We start from the raw sequence: 22,909 nt of genomic DNA, 5'->3' as shown, positions 1-22,909 counted from the left end.
CGGCACAGTCCAAATACTTGGAGAGTTCCGCGGCAGCGTGGCCAGACCCATCCTTCACAACACCTCAGAACCCACATACTGCAGCAGCAACACATCATCCCTTCTGCCATATCTAACTTAGTTTATTTAATTTATGGATGAATTACTCTAGTATCCCCGCTCTTTACACTTTATTGTAATTAATTATTTTACACAGGTATCAATCTTATACTTAACAAGCTATTTTTAAGAAAGAGAAAAAAAAGACTAGAGACCTAAACACAAACTATAGACCTTAATTTTACTTTAAAAGATTAGAAATACTCACCAATCCAACTCATCAATCAGCTGCTCTCCCCGCTCTTTGTTTACAATGAAGTCTCTGCACTGCAGTGGATGAAGTGTGAAGATTGAATTGAGTGAGTTGACGGGTTAATTAGCTTGACCATGACAGCTTAGAAGAAAAACCCTTGCTGAAGTTTGAATAATTCAAACTGTAAGCTCTGTTCTTTAATTTGTAAATCAGGGTAAAGCACATACACAGTCCCCCACTAGCACAAATTTTGCAGCCAAGTATCCCACATTTGGGGACATTGCAGGAGTCAGCACACCCCGAGTGCAATGGGATAGCCTCACCCTGGGAACCCGAACTTCATGATCACTGTTTCTCCCCTGCCAGGTAAGTATGTTTACTAAATCCATACACTGCCAGCCCATATCAAGCACTGCCTCTCACAGTCACACACACTCAGTTTCATAATGTCGCTCTTTTCGGAACCTGTTGCCACTTAGACAGGTCAATTCTTTCCACTGATTTCATGCTTGTCCATTCCTCTAGAGAAGAGGCTGCCCTTATTTGCAGATTACCCTTGAAAGGAAATGAATGTTGTTTGCAATACGAATACTGTCCATCTGGTACAAAAACAAAAAATACTGGAAAAACTCAGCAGGTCTGACAGCATCTGTGGAGGGAAAGGCAAAGTTACCTCCTCGAAACGTTAACTCTGTCTTTCTCTCCACAGGTGCTGTCAGACCTGCTGAGCTTATCCAGCATTTTTTGTTTTTGTTTCACATTTCCAGCATCCGCAGTATTTTCCCTTTACCTTACTCTCCATCTGCTATGGCTACTCCCTCACCTCTCAGGCTCACTCCTCACTCCAGACATGGTAAAGGAGCAGAAAAATCTCAATCTGTTTTTACATTGTTTTTACAGAATCACAGAATGGTGACTGTGTAGAAGGAGGCCATTCGGTCCATCATGTCTGTACCAGCTCTCTGAGCATTTTAACTTAGTGCCAATCTCCTGCCTTTTCCCCATACCCCTGCATATTGTTTCATTTTAAATAATCATCCAATTCCCTCTTGAATGCCTCAATCGAACCTGCCTCCACCACACTTCCAGGCAATGCATTCCAAACCCTAACTACTCGCTGTGGGAAAAATAGTTTTCTCACCTCGCATTTGCTTCTTTTGCAAAACACTTTAAAACTGTGCCCTCTGGTTCTTGATCCATTTATGTGCGGGAAGACTTTCTCCCTGTCGACTCTGTCCAGACCCCTCATGATTTTGAAAACTTCTATCAAGTCTCCACTAAGCCGTCTCCTCTCCAAGGAAAACAGTCCCAACCTCTCCATTCTTTTCTCATTACTGAAGTGTCTCATCCCTGGAACCATTCTCACAAACCTCTTCTGCATTCTCTCCAATGCGTTCACATCCTTCCTATAGTCTGGCACCCAGAACTGTACACAATACTCCATCTGAGGTCTAACCAGTGTCTTATATAAGTTCATCATAACCTCCCTGCTCTTGTATTCTATGCCCCTATTAATGAAGCCTAGAATACTGTATGCTTTAGAAACAGCTCTCTCTACCTGCCCTGCCACCTTTAATGACTTATGTACATATACACCCAGGTCGCTCTGCTCCTGCACACCCTTTAGAATAGTATCCTTTATTTTAAACTGTCTCTCCATGTTCTTTGTACCAAAGTATATCACCTCACACTTCTCCGCATTGAACTTCATCTGCTACCTATCTCTCCACTCCACCAATGTGTCAATGTCTTTTTGAAGTTCTACACTCTCATCCTCACAGTTTACAATCCTCCCAAGTTCTGTGTTGTCCGCAAGCTTTGAAATTGTCCCCTGCACACCAATGTCTAGATCATTCCCCTCCAAGTCACTCACTATCTTGACTTGGAAATATGTTGCTGTTCCTTCACTGTCGCTGGGTCAAAAACATGGAACTACCTACCTAACAGCACTGTGGGTGTACCTACACCACATGGACTGCAGCAGTTCATAAGGCAGCTCACCACCACCTTCTCAAGGGCAATTAGGGATGGGCAATAATATCAAGAAAAGCAAGTCCCAATACTAACCCCTAGGGAACTCCACTTCAAACCTTCTTCCAGCCCAAAAAATACCCATTAACCATTACTCCCTGTTTCCTATCCCTCAACTAATTTTGAACCCATGTTGCTACTGTCCCTTCTATTCCACGATCTATAACTTTCCTCACAAGTCTGTTGTGTGGAACTATATTGAACACATTTTGGAAGTCCTTATACTCCACATCCACCCAGTCGAGACCCCTCAGGATCTTAAATGTAGATGGTACACGCTGCTGCCACTTCAATGGTGGTGGAGGGAGTGAATGTTTGTGGAAGGGGTGCCAATCAAGTGGGCTGCTTTGTCCTGGATGATGTCAAGCTTCTTGAATGTTGTTGGAGCTGTACTCATCCAGGCATATGGAGAGTAAAACTTAATCTAATGGAACTTTCCCAGAATCTAGGGGATTTTGGAAAATTAAAACCAACGCAGTAACTACCTCACTAGCCACTTATTTTAAGACTTTAGGACATGGGGACTTGTCAGCCCTCAGTTCCAACAATTTTCTCAGTACCACTCCCTTGGTGATTGCAATTTTATTGAGTTCCTCCCTCCCTCCCATTTCCTGATTTACAGCTATTTCTGGGTTGTTACTCATATCCTCAATAATGAAGACCGATCCAAAATGCCTGCTGAATTCATCTGCCATCTCTTTATGCTCCATTATTAATTCCCCAGACAAGCTTTCTATAGGACCAACACACACTTTGTTAACCCTTTACTTTTTAAAATATTTTTTAAATAGCAAAGTAAAGAGTCACGTGACAGCAGAGCTGAGAGCAGAAAGGTTAGGATATGGAGTAGACTTTATCAAGAGACTTGTGTAGAAGTCAGCATGGAGCTAGCACTTAGTCTGGCTATACTTTGTACATATGTATATAAGAACATAAGAAATAGGAGCAGAGGTAGGCCATTCAGCCCTTCCAGCCCGCACCATCATTCATTTAGATCAAGGCAGCATTGTGCCCTGGGTCCATATGTGCTTTTGCCTTCTCTCTGAAAGACACTAATGATTCAAGGGGGAAGAAAGTGAAGCTCAGAAGATGGAAAGTATGGAAACTTTAAGGGTCCATAGTTTTTCCTGCCCTGCTAGCATGGTGGCTGATGCCGCCTTGTCCCTGAGACACTAACACGCACATCGAGGTGACCAAGATGGCATCACAGATGTGTAACATCTTGAGACCTGCGTGGGATGCTAAAGTTTAATTGAGATGAGTGACCTAAGCTTGCCCTGTGCTTCAATCTCTGATGTGCCATATTAACGAACACACAGCTTTATTTTTTGTTACGGGATGTGGGCTTCGCTGGCTAGACCAGCATTTATTGCCCATCCCTAATTGCCCTTAAGAAGGTGGTGATGAGCTGCCCTCTTGAGCCGATGCAGCCCCAGGATGTCCTATCTATGTTACTGGTCCCACATGGACCACGGCAATTGGATCCTTCCCCTCCAACTTCAAGTTCCACTCCAGCCCCGAGGTGATGTTCTTAACCCTGGCACAGGTCAGGCAACACAGCCTTTGGGACTGACGCTCCCAGCTGCAGTGAACAGTGTCTATATCCTCCAAATATACTGTCTCCTAATACAATTAAATTCCTTTTTACTACCCCCACTTAAATGGACCACAGTGCTATGGTCAGGTCGGTTATCGCCCCTGCAGCCCCCGCTCTTAACCATACAAGCTACAAGGGCCTCAAACCTATTGGACAATTGCAAAGGATGAGGCTTCTTCATTGTTACCTTCTAATCCCCATCCCTACCTCACTTACAGTCACACCCTCCAGCCCCTGATCATGGACCTAATCTGGAGTACAGTTCCTGTAGAAACATAGGATATTGTAAATGAAGGAAGAGTAAGGTCGATCTAATTCAACTTCTACCAGGCTGGCAGTCCTATGATATGATGATCATCAAGCTGTTGGCTAATCACAGAAATTAATCTCTATCAATTAATCTGCAACAGACCCAGGCATCACATGAGAAAAATCCCAGTGATGGAAAATTTTGGGAATCAGTTATGTAACCCCTTCACTTCTACCGGATCACCTCTGTGACATTTCTTCTTTATGTTCTACTCACTCATATTGCCACACTGAACAACAGCAACAACTTATATTTATAAAGCACCTTTAACATTACAAAACCTCCCAAGGCACTCCGCAGGAGCACTATAAACCAAAATATGCCACCCAGATGCATATGGAGAGATTAAGTCAGGTGACCAAAAGCTTGGTCAAAGAGGTAGATTTTTAAGGGGTGTCTTGAAGGAGGAAAGCAAGACAGAGATGGGGAGAGGTGTAGGGAAGATATTCCAATCATGGAATGATTAAAACCAGGGATGAAAACGAGGCTAGAAATAGAGGAGGGCCGTTATCTCAGTTGAGGGTTCGGAGGACATTACTGAGATAGGGAGGGAAGATTTTAAAAAATCAAATAATAAGTTTACAATCAATATGTTGCTCGTGTAACTCAACAAGCACAGGCATGAATAGGGAACGAGACTTGCTGCAAGTTAAGAAAAGGGCAGTAGCGTTTTGGATGATCTCAGCGTTTACGGAGGATAGAATTCAAGAGACCAGCCTTGACATGGTCAAGTCTAGAGGTAATGAAGGCGTGAATGAGGGTTTCAGCAGTAGATGACCTGAGACAGGAGTGAAGTCTGGCAGCGTTATGGGGATGGAAATGGGCAATCTTAGTGATGGCAGGAATATGAGTTCAGAAGCTCTCACCAAGGTTACTAACTAACTGGCTTAAATCTCAGACTCTTGACAGGGAGAGGGATGGAGTTGATAGTTGGTGGTTGGAGTTTGGAGCTAGGACCAAAAACAAAAACTTCAGTCTTCACAACATTTAATTGGAGGAACTTTCTGCTCACGCAGTACTGGATGTCGGATAACCAATCTGATGATTTAACAACAACCCTAAGTCTTTGCAATTCACCTATGATTTCAACCCTTATTTTAAAGCCAATGATATTGTGTAAATATGAAGGGACAGGGAATGGATAATGTACTCATGAGATTTCTTCGTAACTGTTCCCTTTTAAAAATTAAAGCAATTAGGAGAATTACAGGTTAAATCTTTCATTATAACTGAATTCTTTACAAAGTGGTGAATGCTTGGATGCATTTGATACTTACATTAGTGTATTGCAAAGACCACTGAAAAGATTATAACAAAGATTATAACACAGGTGACCGATGGGACCAATATTCTCCAGGGCAAAATGATAACATGGCAACCTTGATCTGAAAATATACAACAGTGAACACATTGTGTTAATTCACATCGGCCTGGATTTTTAGGATGATAGGGTTTCCCTTCCCATCTGAAGAGTCCCCGCCGATACTGCCTGCCCTGCAGCCATTTAACACTCCAACGACATGAGTTGGCTGGAGGTAAGCCTTCTGTCCCCCACGCAGAAGGAAGTCCCGCCTCAGAAAGTTGCCAGCCAATCTGATTTGCCAGCAGCTGTCTAGTCCTTGCAGCTCCAGAACCTGCAGTGGACAGGACTGCAAGCAGTCCCCAGGGACTAAATCCCAGGAGCCCAGGACCAGGTACATTCTGGGGACCTTAGGGAAGGGAGAGCAGGTAGGTGGGGCCTGGGGGAGTGGACAGAGGGGAGTTGGGGTGTCAGTGGAGAGGCCGGGAGTTGGGGGGAAGGAGGGAGGATCTGAGGTGACTAGACTAGGGGGTGGGCGGGGGTGGGGAGGGTGTGTGATGTTAAAAGGGGGCTGCTGATGGAGGCATCCCCTGCCCCCTTTCCCACCTGAGGTCTAAACCCAGTTTATTTTCAGGCTACACCCCCTTGTTCCTGAACTACCCCGCCCCCCCCGCCAGCCTGAAAATTGAGGCTTGAAGGGAAAAGGTTCTTAAGAGATCAATAATTTGCCACTCAACTGGGGCAAGGGTGGGCGAGCCAGCCTAGGCCTCGGCCATTTAAGCAGAAAATTGCAGAGAGGTCAGAGCAGGCGGGAACCCGGTGGGAAGGGCATCTGAGAAATTTTACACTCACTCCCCCACCTACAAACCCACCGGTGGGTGAACATGATATTCTGCTCATCGAGTATCTCCCCATCCAGAACACAGCAACAATAACTATTTGAATTTATACAGCACTTTTAACAGGATAAAATACTCCAAGTGCATAACAGGAGTGTTATCAAATAAAATTTGACTTTGAGCTGCAGAAGGAAATATTAAGAAAAGGTTACCAAAAGCCTGGTCAAAGAGAAGGATTTAAGGAGGGTCTTTAATTGGATTACATAGGCTGAGCTCGTTTCCTCTGGAACAGAGAAGACTGGAGGGAGATTTAGTTGAGGCGTATACAATTATGAGGGATCTAGTTAGGGTGCATAGGAAGCACCTATTTCCCTTAGCGGAGATGTCAATGGCCACAGGGCTTAGTTTTAAAGCATTTGGTTGAAGGGTTGGGGGGAATTGAGGAGGAATTTATTCACCCAGCAGATGGCGGGGGTCTGGAACTCACTGCTCAGAAGCGGTGGTAAAGGCAGAAACCCTCACAGCATTTGAAAATTCTTGGACATGCACTTGCAGGTGCTGTAATATGCAGGGCTATGGGCCGAGAGCTGTAAAGTGGGATTAGACTGGATCTCTTCCCAAGCCAAGGGACAACACTTCCCATTTTCCCCCATAAGAAATGTTATAAAACCAGCTGCACTTGAAAACCCATCAACAAGGCTTGCATGAGAGGCATCACTGAACACAATCAATTTTATATTCTTAGGGCCACCCAAAGATGGAAACTTGAGTACACATTTTTCCATCTTTAATTTTTTTAATGCTTTGTTTGCCCATAAGATGTCCTGGAGCTCAGGATGTTTCATTACAGCACTCAGTTCAAGGACGTCAAAACTTGCACCTGGCCTCGACTGTGTGCCCAGCCTGTTCACTCGACCAATCAGACTTTGCAGCTACTCTTTGTCTCATCTTTGGAAGCATCTGCACCTTTTTGTGAAGACCTAGCCCGACTGACTGCGATAGGGCTAACACTTTCTAAATACGATTGTTGGTGTACAGTAACCTCAGGCCCACACTGTTTTATTTCTAATCCGATATATTTAAATGCCCCACTAGCCTGATTCCCAACCTTAAAGTCTGTTCTAATCCTGACAATAACTTTGTTTTGAAACTCATGAGTGTCCGCCCCCTCCCCCATAGGCAGTTGTCAACATGCATCATAAAGATGCCCGCAAATTTCCCACCATGGCACCAGTAAAAGATGGCAGGATCTGCCTTCAATTGGAGACAATCCAACTTTAATAACACTGATTGAACTGAAAAGCACCATACTCTGGAGGCATCATTTAAACCGTATATGTACTTATTCAACTTCCAAAGTTTTCCCTCTACCCCTGGCACCTCCTTAGGAGATTTGAGAAACAGTTCCCTCTGGAGATGATCCCCCTGAAGAAATGGAGCTCTTAGGGGTGTCATTTTCCCCTCCATGCACCAAGCACAGTAGCATGCGTGAAAATCGGCCTTTCTCCCACTGGCCACAATGGAGAGTTTTCGTGCCATATTGTCCGCTTTCAGCCTAACCAATTTTGCATGCCGGATCACAGACCCCAATGGTTCGCCCGCCCCACCATGACCTCACTGGTTCCTGACTCAGGGTGCTATATTTAAAGAGCATCCATGCTCACCTTTCTGAACGTTTGCAGCCCAGGACATAGAGGAGGCCCCCAAAGCCCAAAATCGACTGCCCCAAAGTTCAGTGATGTCTCTCTGGCCTGGCTGCTGGATGGCGTGATGACCACTGCCCCCGTTCTGGCCGGAGGAGGTCCACCAACCTCACCACTCTGACTTGGGAGGCAGTGACAGAGGCGGTCAGTGCCAATGCTGCACACAGGAGGTCAGCCACCCAGTGTAGAAACCGGATCAATTATCTCATCCGTTCCGCCAGGTTAAGTCCATCATTTCATCACTCTCAATTCACACACTCGCCACTTATCACAAATTCACTGGCACCTCACATGCTGCCAGATCTGGGGCATCACTGATCATGATCTCACACACATCTTCACATCTCTATCCGGCCTCATATCCTTTGGAGCTCGCATCCTCACCCCGTCCATGGTTCCACTCACCACCCACACAAGGCAGGCTTCCATATCATCTGCCTTGGCATGTGCCCTGCTCACACTCCCTCCATCTGCCTTTATGCAGGACAAGCTTGGACACAACAAGAGAGAGAGGTCCCAGACGGCGGGGTGGAGGGGTGGACTAGCGGAACTCAAGGTCCTGACTCCCTATGAGGATTCATGCACTGCGCTGGCCAGAGAGGATGTGGACCATTCCAACGGCGAGGTTGGCGATGCACGCCCAAGTGAGGACGCTGCACCAGCTCATCCCTCAGGCAATGAGACTGTGAGTCCATTGTCCCGTTTTCCAGCCTTCTTCCATGCACTAATTAACACTACTCTTTTTCATAGTCACAACAGTGGTATGGGTATCACCACATGCATATAATGTTCACCAGTGCCACCTATCAGTCTCACCATCGACGTCACACAGAATGCGTTGTCCTATTGCTGGAGATGGATCTCCTTGAGGAGCTTTGTCAGATTGAAGGCATACGGCTACAAGCCCACTGAGGATAGTGCAACAGCTCATGCCTCTTGGAAGCTGCCATTGTGACTGGGATACTGGAGAGATGCTTGAAGAGGAAGCACTTTCTGACGTCTGATGCCGGGACTTTAGATGATAGCGGTCGTGGGTTTGGAAGGTGCTGCCTAAGGAGCCTTGGTGAATTCCTGCAGTGCATCTTGTAGATGCTTGTGGACTGCTGCTACTGTGTGTCGGTGGTGGAGGGTGTGAATGTTTGTGGATGTGATGCCGGGTTGCTTCGTCCTGGATGGTGTCAAGCTTCTTGTGTGTTGTTGGACCTGAGCTCATCCAGACAAGTTGAGTCCATCATACTCCTGACTTGTGCCTTGTAGATGGTGGACAGGCTTTGGGGAGTCAAGAGTTGAGTTACTCGCCACAGGATTCTTAGCCTCTGACCTGCTCTTTTAACCACAGTATTTATATGGAGAGTCCAGTTCAATTTCTGGTCAATGGTAACCCCAAAGATGTAGATAGTGGGAGGGTGCAGCAATGGTAATGCCAATGATGGTTAGATTCTCCCTTGTTGAAGATGGTCATTGCCTGGCACTTCTGTGGTGCGAATGTTACTTGCCACTTGTCAGCCCAAGCCTGGATATTGTCCAGGTCTTGCTGCATTTGGAAATGGACTGCTTCAGTATCTGAGGAGTTGCGAATGGTGCTGAACATTGTCAATCATCAGCGAACATCCCCACTTCTGACCTTATGATGGAAGAAAGGTCATTGATGAAGCAGCTGAAGATGGTTGGGCCGAGGACACTACCCTGAGGAACTCCTGCTGTGATGTCCTGGAATTGAAATGATTGACCTCCAAAAACCATCTTCCTTTGTGCTAGGTATGACTCCACTAGCGGAGAGTGTTCCCCCTGATTCCCATTGACTCCAGTTTTGCAAGGGCACCTTGATGCCACACTCAGTCAAATGCTGCCTTGATGTCAAGGCCAGTCACTCTCACCTCACCTTGGCAGTTCAGCTCTTTTGCCAATTTTTGAACCAAGGCTGTAATGAGGTCAGGAGCTGAGTGGCCCTGGCGGAACCCAAGCTGAGTGTCTGTGAGCAGGTTATTCCTAAGCAAGTGCCGCATGATAGCATTGTTGATGACCCCTTCCATCATGTTACTGATGATTGAGAGTAGACTGATGTGGCGGTAATTGGCCGGGTTGGATTTGTCCTGCTTTTTGTGTACGGGACATACCTGGCCAATTTTCCACATAGCCGGGGAGATGCCAGTGTTGTAGCTGCACTGGGACAGCTTGGCTAGGGGCACGGCAAGTTCTGGAGCACAACTCTTCAGTACTATTGTCAGAATGTTGTCAGGACCCATACCCTTTGCAGTATCCAGTGCCTTCAGCCGTTTCTTGGTATTATGTGGAGTGAATTGAATTGGCTGAAGACTGGCATTTGTGATGCTGGGGACATCCGGAGGAGGCCGAGATATATCATCCAGTTGGCACTTCTGGATAAAGATTGTTGTAAATTCTTCAGCATTACCTTTTGCACTGATGTGCTGTGCTCCCCCATCATTGAGGATGGGGTTATTTGTAGAGCCTCCTCCTCCACTGTGCTATTTAATTATCCACCACCATTCACTACTGTATATGTCAGGACTGCAGAGCTTAGGTCTGAGCCGTTACAAGTAGGAGGAGGCAGGAGGGCTGGTAAAATGGTGGTGGAAGTTGTTGGGAGGAGAGTACAACGTCTTCCTACCAGCACGGGATATGAGCAGCGGCAAAAAACTTCAACAATGCAGTGGCTCACTGGCTGGCCAATTAAGACAAGTAGGTGCCCAGTTAAGGGCCATTTCCTTTCCCATGGCATTTTACTGGCATCGGGAGATGCTCCGTCGCATGGAGAGACCACGGGCAAAATCTGGCGGCCGCCCAGTGGGTTCCCAGGATCATGGTCTATGGAGCTGACTCCCAACAGCAAAGGCTGCGCCCTCTTAAGCTAAGGAAATGTTGATGGAGGGTGCAGCTGCTGATTGCCTGGGGCCTGGCTGGTCCCAGCAATCTTAAAAAAACTTACATTGTTTGTAGTGGTGCCTCCCTTTGGTGCCTCTCAATCCTGCAGCCTCAGCAGTGGCCGCCTCTAACAGTAGCGATGCCAAGACTGCTGAGCTGCCAAGCCTCTGGTTGGGTCAGCAGCCCTGGTAGCAGGGCTGCTACCCTCAACTGGTTCTGAAGAAGAGTCATATTGGACTCGAAACATTTACCCTGTTTCTCTCTCACTGTGCTACCAGAGCTGCTGAGGTTTCCAGCCTTTTCTGTTTTTATTTCAGATTTCCAGCATCTGCCATGTTTTGCTTTTATCCTGAATTGACTGGCAGTTCAGCCAGCAGTCTCGTAATTGGCTACAGTCAGTAAAATGCCACCCAGGGTCCCGCTTGCCTGCCTTCACAGGCTCAAGTCCCGCTTTTGGCCCGTGCGGTGTGACTTCATCTTTGATTTAGATTTCAGTCCTTGTTGTCATTTGTTCATGGCTGTATCTATATCGTGCCACGTTATTATTAACTTTTTCGATAAGTGTCAATACTATGAAATTCTCCCATGGCAGTTACAGCATAAATTACGTGCAGAGTAAAGCTCCCCTTACACCTGTGCCATTAAACACTCCCAGAACATGTAGATCCTGAGTTAGATACAGAGTAAAGTGTCCTCCCCGCTGTCCCATAAAAGCATTCTGAAGGCGAAAGGGCCAGGGACCTATGCCCCTGTGTTCGGTGGCACCAGCAGCTCATGCCACCCATCTCGAGGACCAGCTGACAAAATTCGACTCAAGCAAGCCTTGGGCCCTTATATATCTTTCTAACTTTAATATGTGTTGGCAGTGAGGTGGAACCTCATCAGTTCAAACTCCCCCCAAAATTGTTTGAAATGACTTTGCGTAAACATATTTACTGAAAGAGTCTTCTTTAAATTTACTAAATTTGCAATGCACGTTCCACGTCATTCGGTGAAGGGAAATGGAGCATTTCACTGATACTGAGACTCGAGCTGGCAGAGCCCTTGGGGCTGAAAAAGTGAAGTTGAAAGGACTGAGGCTACTAAATGTGAGCAACAGATAACCAGAAGTGACATGTAAACGGAACAGCCTTGAGCTTGCTCTTTAGAGGCGTTGTACAGTCCACCTTTCCTGTCATATCATCTCAGATCATCTACTGCAGGTGCCATGGTGTGGTTGAGTGAGGCGTTGTGACTTTGTGGGGCTGGATGACCTTTAGATTTTGAGTGAGAATTCGTAAACAGGAAAGGAGGTGTCATAAGATCTAATTAGTTCATACCCACAGGAAGGGGACAGGAAAGATGCAGTGCAATTGTGCAACATATCTAAGGTGCAAGCTCAAGGCTGTTCCATTCACATGTCACTCTTGGTTATCTGTTGCTCACATTTAGCAGCCTCAGTTCCTTCAATGTCGCTTTTTTAGCCCCAAGGGCTCTGCTAGCTCGAGTCTCAGTATCAGTGAAATGCTCCATTTCCCTTCACCGAATGACGTGGAATGTGCATTGCAAATTTAGTAAATTTTAAAGAAGAATCTTTCAGTGAATATGTTTGCACAAAATCATTTCAAACAATTTTGGAGGAGTTTGAACTGATGAGGTTCCACCTCACTGCCAACACATGTTAAGGTTAGAAAGATATACAAGTGCCCAAGGGTTGCTCGAGTCGAATTTTGTCAGCTGGTCCTCGAGATGGGTGGCATGAGCTCCTGGTGCCACCGAACACAGGGGCACAGGTCCCTGGCCCTTTCGCCTTCAGAAAACTTTCATGGGACAGTGGGGAGGACACTTTACTCTGTATCTAAGACAGGATCTACATGTTCTGGGATTGTTTAATGGCACAGGTATAAGGGGAGCTTTACTCTGCACATAATTTATGCTGTAACAGACATGGGAGAATTTCATGGTATTGACACTTGTCGAATAAGTTAATAATAACGTGGCACGATATAGATACAGCCGTGAACAAATGACAACAAGGACTGAAATCTAAATCAAAGATGAAGTCGCACCGCATGGGCCAAAAGCGGGACTTGAACCCGTGAAGGCAGGCAAGCGGGACCCTGGGTGGCATTTTACTGACTGTAGCCAATTACGAGACTGCTGGCTGAACTGCCAGTCAATTCAGGATAAAAGCAAAACATGGCAGATGCTGGAAATCTGAAATAAAAACAGGAAAGGCTGGAAAACTCAGCAGCTCTGGTAGCACAGTGAGAGAGAAACAGGGTAAATGTTTCAAGTCCAATATGACTTTTTTTCAGAACCAGTTGAGGGTAGCAGCCCTGCTACCAGGGCTGCTGACCCAACCAGAGGCTTGGCAGCTCAGCAGTCTTGGCATCGCTACTGTTAGAAGTGGCCACTGCTGAGGCTGCAGGATTGAGAGGCACCAAAGGGAGGCACCACTACAAACAATGTAAGTTTTTTTAAGATTGCTGGGACCAGCCAGGCCCCAGGCAATCAGCAGCTGCACCCTCCATCAACATTTCCTTAGCTTAAGAGGGCGCAGCCTTTGCTGTTGGGAGTCAGCTCCATAGACCATGATCCTGGGAACCCACTGGGCGGCCGCCAGATTTTACCCGTGGTCTCACCATGCGACGGAGCATCTCCCGATGCCAGTAAAATGCCATGGGAAAGGAAATGGCCCTTAACTGGGCACCTACTTGTCTTAATTGGCCAGCCAGTGAGCCACTGCATTGTTGAAGTTTTTTGCCGCTGCTCGTATCCCGTGCTGGTGGGAAGATGTTGTATTCCCCTCCCAACAACTTCCACCACCATTTTACCAGCCCTCCTGCCTCCTCCATTGAAATCCAGCCAAAAGACTTCTTTGTAGGGTGAGGAAATATCTCAAATCTAAAACAAATAGTCAATGATACACTAACTGGAGGCCATGGTTATGAGGGCTGAGGATATGCAGCTATGCCTGACCCCACCAGCTTGTTGCTGCTGCCTGCGGTCATGGGCCACCTTGTCCTGCAAGAGAGACAGCGATGACTGTCAGTGAATGTTGCAATGTTGTTGGATGATGTAGCTGTCATAGCTGAATATCCGGCAATATGTGGGCGCTGTGAGATGTGGGTGTGAGGTTTGCAGCAGTGGTAGGTGTTTGTGAAGGCAAAGTGGAGCTTCTGAATGTGCTGCATTCCTGATCACTAGAGGTAGTTGGTAGGGGCATGGGGAGCGTTGTGTGCATTGAGCAGTGTGTGAGGTCAGGGGTGCGATTGGTAGGATAAGGCATTTGAAGCAGCACTCACCAAGTTGTATTCCTCTCCATAGATGCTGTCAGCACTGCCGAGTTTTTCCAGCTATTTTTGTTTTTGTTTCAGATTTCCAGCATCCGCAGTATTTTGCTTTTCTGAATTTTATTTAACCACGGTGAGAATTAATACATGCAATATTTGAGTAGCAGTTTGTTAGGAAGAATCGAGAATTGCGTAATTCCGTTGCTCCTTGGTTCCAAGTTGTGACCCATTCCCATACCCCTTCCCCTTGCTCATAATAAACTGTACAACCTTTTGGTTGCCTCCTTCACACGAAGTAAAACCCTTATGGTATATCCCCAAAACCGGACATGCATTAAAAAAAAAACCAATCAAAGTGACAGCAGGTCTAAGGCCGGGCACAGGCTTGAGCCTCGCTTAGCCATCTTTATCTTTAGCACACGCTTAGCTGTGCTTCTTTTTGGTTTTTGCAGTTTATGCACGCCATGGGCCTTGGAGTTAAGTTTAAATAAAACCCAAGCTCAATATTCCTTTTCCTAAGTTTAACGGGAGAAATATAACTTAAGTAATAAAACTATAAACAGGCATACTTAACATTGTCCTGCTATTATCACATTCTGCTTTCTGACCTTAATGCCACCATCGGCACCTCCTTTAGCCAGTACCACTACCATTAACACCCCTTTGTCCTTTTGTCCATGACATCCTTGTCAATCTCTCCTTTGCCTCTGCCTATCACTGGCCTTCTATCCAGCTTCATCTCCTCCACCCCCCTTAAACAGTATAAATTTCATCACATTTTTACTTCTCTTTAGCTCTGAAGAAGAGCCATACGGACTCGAAACATTAACTCTGTCTTTCTCTGCACAGGTGTTGTCAGACCTGCTGAGTTTTTCCAATATTTTCTGTTTTTGTTTCAGATTTCCAGCACCCACAGTACTTATATTTTACTTAATATTATGTTTCTACCACCCTCACACACTCTCTCACTCACATTGCCTGACGTCTACTGCCTCACCTGGGGTCCATCTGCTGCCTTGCCTGGGGTATATCCGCTGCCTCGCCTGGGGTCCGCTGCCTTGCAAGGGGTCCATCTGCTACTCACCCGGTGGCCAACCAGTTCCCTAGATATGCGCAGACTTCAGAAACATGGGTTCTTGGTCATCTGCAGCAATGAAAGGCGGCATCTATAGACCCTGGGTCCACCTAGGCGCCGATCGGCGATGACTCCCTGTGGCTCTTTGGCGGCGTGTGCAGGAGGACCAGCCGTCCCTTCTTCCAGAGGGTGCTGCTGCTCCCTCTATGCAGCCAGGCACCTCTGTCACTCTCTTCTCTGTCATCTTTGCTCTCTGTAAGCCATGAGTCATACAGCTAGGTCACCAGGCTCCGCGATCCTGATGTACTCCTGCAGGATGAAAGAGAGAGATGCGTGGGTTAGCATGGATGTATGAGATCCTGTCTTGGTTAAGTCTGAAGGCCCCTTAATGCTTGCCGGAGAATGTTAGCCACCACTTGGATGGCTAGAGATTACTGCGCTGCATGGCTGCCCAAAACCCCAACCCTCTCCGCCCCACTCCACCCAACCGATTGGTGGCAGCTTTGCCCATTGGACTCCATGCTGTGCTCTCAGCGCTGGTGCAGGCATTCTCCTAACCTGCGCTGAAAGGCTGCACTGCTAGCTTGAACCATGGGAGAGGCTGGTCCAAACCAGGATGCTGACATTGCAAGGGGCTGTGAGCACCTCCAGCAGAGACTGCTCCATGGCCAGCTTTAGCGAGGAGATTGTACAACATGTGCAATCGTCCAACTGTTCTGCAGTCCACTAAAATGCTCATGACTTTGCAGTCTGTGCCAGAGTGGTGAAAAGCTCTGGAGCACTTGGTGGGATTTTGATGCCTCTGTGTTGTTTGAGTGGGCAGAGAAGCTAGAGACCCAATTCCAATCATATTCATGTGGCTGCACCTGAACTGTCTCAGCTGCAGAGTAATGGTCACTCCATACAAGGTGTCCCTAATGTGTGGCCTCCTCCCTCGCCCACCCTACACCCCACTCTAAATGCTTGTGCACTACCTTCAAACACAGGGCAGCCCTTGCGCCCGCCCCAAACCCAACACATTGCAAGCTTGAAGTCCAACAGGCAAACAAGGTGAGCGCTGCGCAACGTTACTGTGCACTCACCTCCGAGTTCCCCTCAAAGTGCAGCCCGCCAAGTGCACGCCTTTTATATGCTGCTGTCAAACACGTCAGTGTGCCATCACATCGATGTGGGCAGACAATCCAAGTGGGCATGGGGGGAACAATTCCAACGGGCTGGCCTTATAATGATATGCAGATGTATTACAATGAGGTTCCCTGAGTCCAAGGGCAGGAAACACAGCCCACCATCAACAGGCTGAGCGGACGATTGCAAACTGGTTTCACGACGTTGGCGAAACTGATTTTTGGCCTTCACGACTTATTGTCCGCTCACGCTACCGAACACGCCGGTCACCAGCGGGCACGGAAAATTCCGCCCAGGGTTAGCGCTGCGAGTCCGTATGACTCTGAAGAAGAGTCATATGGACTTGAAAAGTTAATTCTGTTTCTCTCTCCACAGACGCTGCCAGACCTGCTGACATTTTCCAGCATTTTTTGTTTTTATTTCAGGTTTCCAGCAGCCGCAATATTTTGCTTTCATCACAGGCTGATTCTTCCCCGCATTTGCTGTTTATAGGCTCACTGATAGGCTCCAGCAGCAAATGCAGGGAGGAATCAGCCTGCAATTGGCTCAATAGCTTCGCTGCATTTTTCAAACAGCGGAGCTGTCAATCAGCCGTGGCTGCGCTGGAAAGCCTGGAATTTCCGTTTAATTTGACGCTCAGAGACCTTGCGTTCTTTTGCCAATATTTCATGGTCAGGTTCAGGAGGAGGAAGTTCTGTTTGGTCCTGAAAATTAACAGGGAGGAGTGTTTTGAAACTCACTCATTTGGGGGCCCCCCTGTCGTTTGGGGGTCCTGTGCCACAGCATGGTGTCTTTCAGTGTAAACCCGCCCTTGGGTGTCTCATGGGTTTTCTAGGCCCATCCAACAAGCATTTACAGGTTGGCACCAGGAACTGGACAGTAGCAAACATTACCCAGTACCAGAGGTTTGCCAGTAAGCTGGTCATGCTGGGCACATTTGAGCAAGTGGGCACAAGTTGCAAACAAGAGGTCACAGCTACTTGCTGGCTTCGTTGGTGATGGAAGATCAGTAACAGCAGGATTATAACCTCCAAGACAGCCAGGATGATCACTGTCAACAGGAAGATTACACTTTCAGACACAACCCCTGTTCTTTAGCAGGTTGAACAATCCAGTACATACTTCAGGAAGAAAGTGAAGGCATGAGAGAAGGTGCAGAAAAGATTCACGACAATGATTCCCAGGATGAGAAACTTCAGTTACATGCATTGATTGGAGAAGTTGAGACTATTTTCCCTGGAGAAGAGAAGGCTTGTTTTTATTCATTCAAGAGATATGGGCTTTGTTGGCTGGGCCAGTATTTATTGCCCATCCCTAGATACGTCGAGAAGGTGGTGGTGAGCTGCCTTCGTGAACTGCTGCGGTCCATGTGGCGTAGGTACACCCACAGTGCTGTTAGGGAGGGAGTTCCAGGACTTTGACCCAGCGACAGTGGAGGAACGGCGATGTATTTCCAAGTCAGGATGGTGTGTGACTTGGAGGGGAACTTCCAGGTGGTGGTGTTCCCATCTACCTGCTGCCCTTTTCCTTCTAGGTGGTAGTGGTCGTGGGTTTGGAAGCTGCTGTCGAAGGAGCCTTGGTAAATTCCTGCAGTGCATCTTGTAGGCGGCACACACTGCTGCTACTGTGCGTCGGTGGTGGAGGGAGTGAGCGTTTGTGGATGTGATGCCAATCAAGAAAGCTGCTTTGCCCTGGAGGGTGTCAAGTTTCTTGAGTGTTGTTGGAGCTGCACTCATCCCAGCAAGTGGGAAGTATTCCATCACACTCTTGACTTGTGCCTTGTAGATGGTGGACAGGCTTTGGGGAGTCAGAAGGTGAGTTACTCATCACATGATTCTTAGCTTCTGACCTGCTCTTGTAGCCACAGTATTTATATGGCTAGTCCAGTTCAGTTTCTGGTCAATGGTAACCCCCAGGATGTTGATAGTGGGGGATTCAGTGATAGTAATGCCATTGAACATCAAGAGGTGATGGTTGGATTCTCTCTTGTTGGAGATGGTCATTGCCTGGCACTTGTGTGGCGTGAATGTTACTTGCCACTTGTCAACCCAAGCCTGGATATTGTCCAGGTAAAACACAAACAAAAATACCAGGAAAAACTCAGCAGGTCTGACAGCATCTGTGGAGAGGAATACAGTTAATGTTTTGTGCCCGTATGACTCTTTAACAGAACTAAGGAAAAATATAAAAGAGGTGAAATATAAGCTGGTTTAAGGGGGGGGTGGGACAGTTAGAGGTGGATAGAGGGCCAGTGATAGGTGGAGATTGCCAAAAGATGTCATAGACAAAAGGACAAAGAGGTGTTGATGGTGGTGATATTATCTAAGAAATGTGCTAATGGTGACATTAAGGGTAGAAAGTAGGACGAGCAATGTACAGATAGCCCTAGTGGGGGTGGGGTTGGGGGAAGGGATCGAAATAGGCTAAAAAGTAGAGATAAAACAATGGATGGAAATACATTTCAAAATAATGGCAATAGGTGGGAAAAGAAAAATATATATAAATTATTGGAGAAAGGGGGATCAGAAAGGAGGTGGGGATGGAGGAGAGAGTTCATGGTCTAAAGCTGTTGAACTCAATATTCAGTCCGGAAGGCTGTAAAGTGCCTAGTCAGAAGATGAGGTGCGGTTCCTCCAGTTTGCGTTGAGCTTCACTGGAACATTGCAGCAGGCCAAGGACAGACATGTGGGCATGAGAGCAGGGTGGAGTGTTGAAATGGCAAGCAACAGGGAGGTCTGGGTCATACTTGCGGACAGACCGAAGGTGTTCCACAAAGCGGTCACCCAGTCTGCGTTTGGTCTCTTGAATGTAGAGGAAACCGCATTGGGAGCAGCGAATGCAGTAGACTAAATTGAGGGAAGTGCAAGTGAAATGCTGCTTCACTTGAAAGGAGTGTTTGGGCCCTTGGACAGTGAGGAGGGGGGAAGTAAAGGGGCAGGTGTTGCACCTCCTGCGGTTGCATGGGAAGGTGCCATGGGAGGGGGTTGAGGTGTAGGGGGTAATGGAGGAGTGGACCAGGGTGTCCCAGAGGGAACGATCCCTGTGGAATGCCGCCAGGGGAGGTGAAGGGAGGATGTGTTTGGTGATGGCATCATGCTGGAGTTGGTGGAAATGTCGGAGGATGATCCTTTGAATGAGGAGGCTGGTGGGGTGATAAGTGAGGACAAGGGGGACCCTATCATGGTTCTGGGAGGGAGAGGAAGGTGTGAGGGCAGACGCGCGGGAGATGGGCCGGACACAGTTGAGGTCCCTGTCAACCACCGTGGGTTGAAAACCTCAGTTAAGGAAGAAGGAAGACATGTCAGAGGAACTGTTTTTGAAAGTGGCACCATCAGAACAGATGCAAGGGAGGCGAAGGAACTGAGAGAATGGGATGGAGTCCTTACAGGAAGCAGGTGTGAGAAGCTGTAGTCAAGGTAGCTGTGGGAGTCGGTAGGCTTGTAATGAATATTGGTGGACAGTCTATCACCAGAAATTGAGACAGAGAGGTCAAGGAAGGGAAGGGAAGTGTCAGAGATGAACCATGTGAAAATGCTGGAGAAGTGGAAATTGGAAGCAAAATTAATAAATTTTTCCAAGTCCAGATGAGAGCATGAAGCAGCACCGAAGCAATCATCGATGTACTGGAGAAAGAGTTTGTGGGAGGGGGCCGGAGTAGGACTGGAACAAGGAGTGTTCCACATACCCTATAAAGAGACAGGCATAACTGGGGCCCATGCAGGTGCCCATAGTCACACCTTTTATTTGGAGGAAGTGAGAGGAGTTTAAGGAGAAATTGTTCAGTGTGAGAACAAGTTCAGCCAGATGGAGGAGAGCAGTGGTGGATGGGGATTGTTCGGGGCTCTGTTCGAGGAAGAAGCGGAGAGCCCTCAGACCATCCCGGTGGGGGATGGAGGTGTAGGGGGATTGGACGTCCATGGTGAAGAGGAAGCGGTTGGGGCCAGGGAACTGGAAATTGTTGATATGATGAAGGGTGTCAGAGGAATCATGGATGTAGGTGGGAAGAGACTGGACAAGGGGAAAGAGAATGAAGTCAAGGTAGCGAGAAATGAGTTCCGTGGGGCAGGAACAGGCTGACAAGATCGGTCTGCCAGGACAGTACTGTTTGTGGATTTTGGGTAGGAGGTAGAAGCGGGCCGTCCAAGGTTGGGAGACTATGTGGTTGGAAGCTGTGGAAGGAAGATCTCCAGAGAAGATGAGGTCAGTGACAGTCCTAGAAACAATGGCTCGATGTTCAGTGGTGGGGTCATGGTTTAGGGGGAGGTAGGATCTTGCAGCATTTGGACATGGACTGCTTCAGTATCTGAGGAGTCACGAATGGTGCTGAACATTGCACAATCATCAGCGAACATCCCCACTTCTGTCCTTATGATGGAAGGAAGGTCATTGATGAAGCAGCTGAAGATGGTTGGGCCGAGGACTCTACCCTGAGGAACTCCAGCAATGGTGTCCTGGAGCTGAGATGACTGACCTCCAACAACCACAAGCACCTTCCTTTGTGTTAGGTATGAATCCAACCAGCTGAGAGTTTTCCCCCTGATTCCCATTGACTCCAGTTTTTCTGGGGCTCCTTGATGCCACACTCAATCAAATGCGGCCATGGTGTCAAGGGCAGTCACTCTCACCTCACCTTGGGAGTTCAGCTCTTTTGCCCCTGTTTGAACCAAGGCTGTAATGAGAGGAATTTGATTGAGGTATTCAAAGTTATGTGGGGTCTAGACAGTAGATAGGGAGAATCTGTTTCCATAGGTGGATGATCGGGAACTAGAGGGCACAGATTTAAGGTAACTGGCAAAAGAAGCAATGGCGACATGAGGAAAAATATTTTCACGCTGCGAGTGGTAAGGATCTGGAATGCACTGATGGTGTGTGTGGTGGAGGCAGATTAAATCGAAGCACCCAGGAAGAAATCAGATTATTAACTGAAAAGGAAGAATGTGCAGGGCTACAGGCAGAAGGTGGGGAATGACATGAGGCAAATTGCCCCTTCAGAGAGCTAGCACAGACACGATGGACTGAAAGGCCCCTTCTGCGCTCTAACCATTCTGTGATTTCCATGGGAGTTCCTTCCGAATTGCTCTGATGTAGGGTCAATGAGTAACACCACCCACTACGCTCACCTCCCTCCACCAAGTACCCACCACCTCCCCCCCCCCCCCCCCCCCGCCTGCTTACACCTCATTTCCACAGTGCAGGGGCTGCAGGCTACTCACAGTGTAGAGTGACTGCTGTGTGCCTGTGAGTGACACACACACACACACAAACACACAGCTTCCGAGAGACGCTCACAGACAGCCAGCCAGATCTCCTTGACTTGTCCATGGACCGCGATATCTGCAGTGAGGCCAACAGTCGTGATGATAGATCCTTCTTTGTTCAGCTCGTCATACCCCCAGTAGCAGTGCCAAATACCTGGAACAAGGGAAAGCTAGAAAGTGATGGGACACTCCCATGACGCTGTACTTCACACTGGGGAGTTTTTTTCATTACAGCAGATTTTCCTCTTCTTGGGAATATTGGATTGTGGCCACTGTGAGCAGAGGAAAATTCAGACTAGGACAGGCACAAAGGGACTCCACCCAGATTTCAGCCCATTTTAATTGACGGAGAGTTCTTAAACCATCTGGTTCTGAAAATGGGTGAATCTCTACCGATGTGGAATGAGGAGGAACAGATCATTTTTATATAAAAACTAAATATGGCATTAAATAAAGAATGGGAAACCATGAAATACATCATCCCTATTTAAACAATAAGGGGGAATTATTTCTATGGTTGTCATATGGGGTATGGGGAAAAGGCAGGGCAATGGCACTAGGTCATAATGCTCATTTGGAGAGCCGGTCCAGACACTATGTGCCATTAAAATTCTGTGATTCTCTGATTCATTCCAACTAGCCACCCTAACAATCTCTCCACCACCGACGCACAGTGGGCAGCAGTGTCTACCGCCTACAAGATGCACTGCAGCACCTTCCAAACCCATGACCTCCACCATCTAAAAAGGACAAAGGCAATTAAACAGTTATCAGTGGTCATATTTTGAGAGATGAACACTCTGTTAAACCTAGCACTGTCTATAGACAGCTGTTGTCAGTCTTATCTCGGACTTTATGCTGTATGTTCAGGTCTAGAGATATGGGAATCGGTGAATTTTCCAATGTCCAAACTGCCAGTGTCCTGACCAACACTCTCCCTCAAAATGTCATTCATCTCATTGCTGTTGATAGAATCAAAATTGGCTGTTCCTGCACAGTGCCTCATATTGAAGCCCTTTGGGACATTCTGAACGGAGCTGTCTTCATGCAAGTTCTTTCTTTCAAACTATGAACAACGGCGATGTTGAAAATTGTTAGATCAGAGAATCTCCCATGGACTGAATATCAAATCTTTGGATATGAAGGAGTTAAAATGAAAGCTGCCCCGCATATTGTGCAATCGGTGACACTTTCCGCTTCTGGTCTTGCATTTAATTTAAA

General features: G+C 47.2%; 1 non-coding gene across 1 annotated transcript; it reads right to left on the bottom strand.

Annotated features, from left to right (window-relative positions):
- Window positions 1-502: 502 nt before the first annotated feature.
- LOC144696189 (U1 spliceosomal RNA) lies at window positions 503-666 on the bottom strand. Its single transcript, XR_013580103.1, has one exon. It is a non-coding gene; the product is annotated as a U1 spliceosomal RNA (small nuclear RNA).
- Between the last annotated feature and the right edge of the window lie 22,243 nt (window positions 667-22,909).

This window comes from Cetorhinus maximus, chromosome 21 (genome assembly GCF_964194155.1).
Source record: "Cetorhinus maximus chromosome 21, sCetMax3.hap1.1, whole genome shotgun sequence".
NCBI classification, from domain to species: domain Eukaryota; kingdom Metazoa; phylum Chordata; class Chondrichthyes; order Lamniformes; family Cetorhinidae; genus Cetorhinus; species Cetorhinus maximus.
Note: the sequence above shows the minus strand (reverse complement) of the source record. Positions and strands in the feature narration are given on the sequence as shown.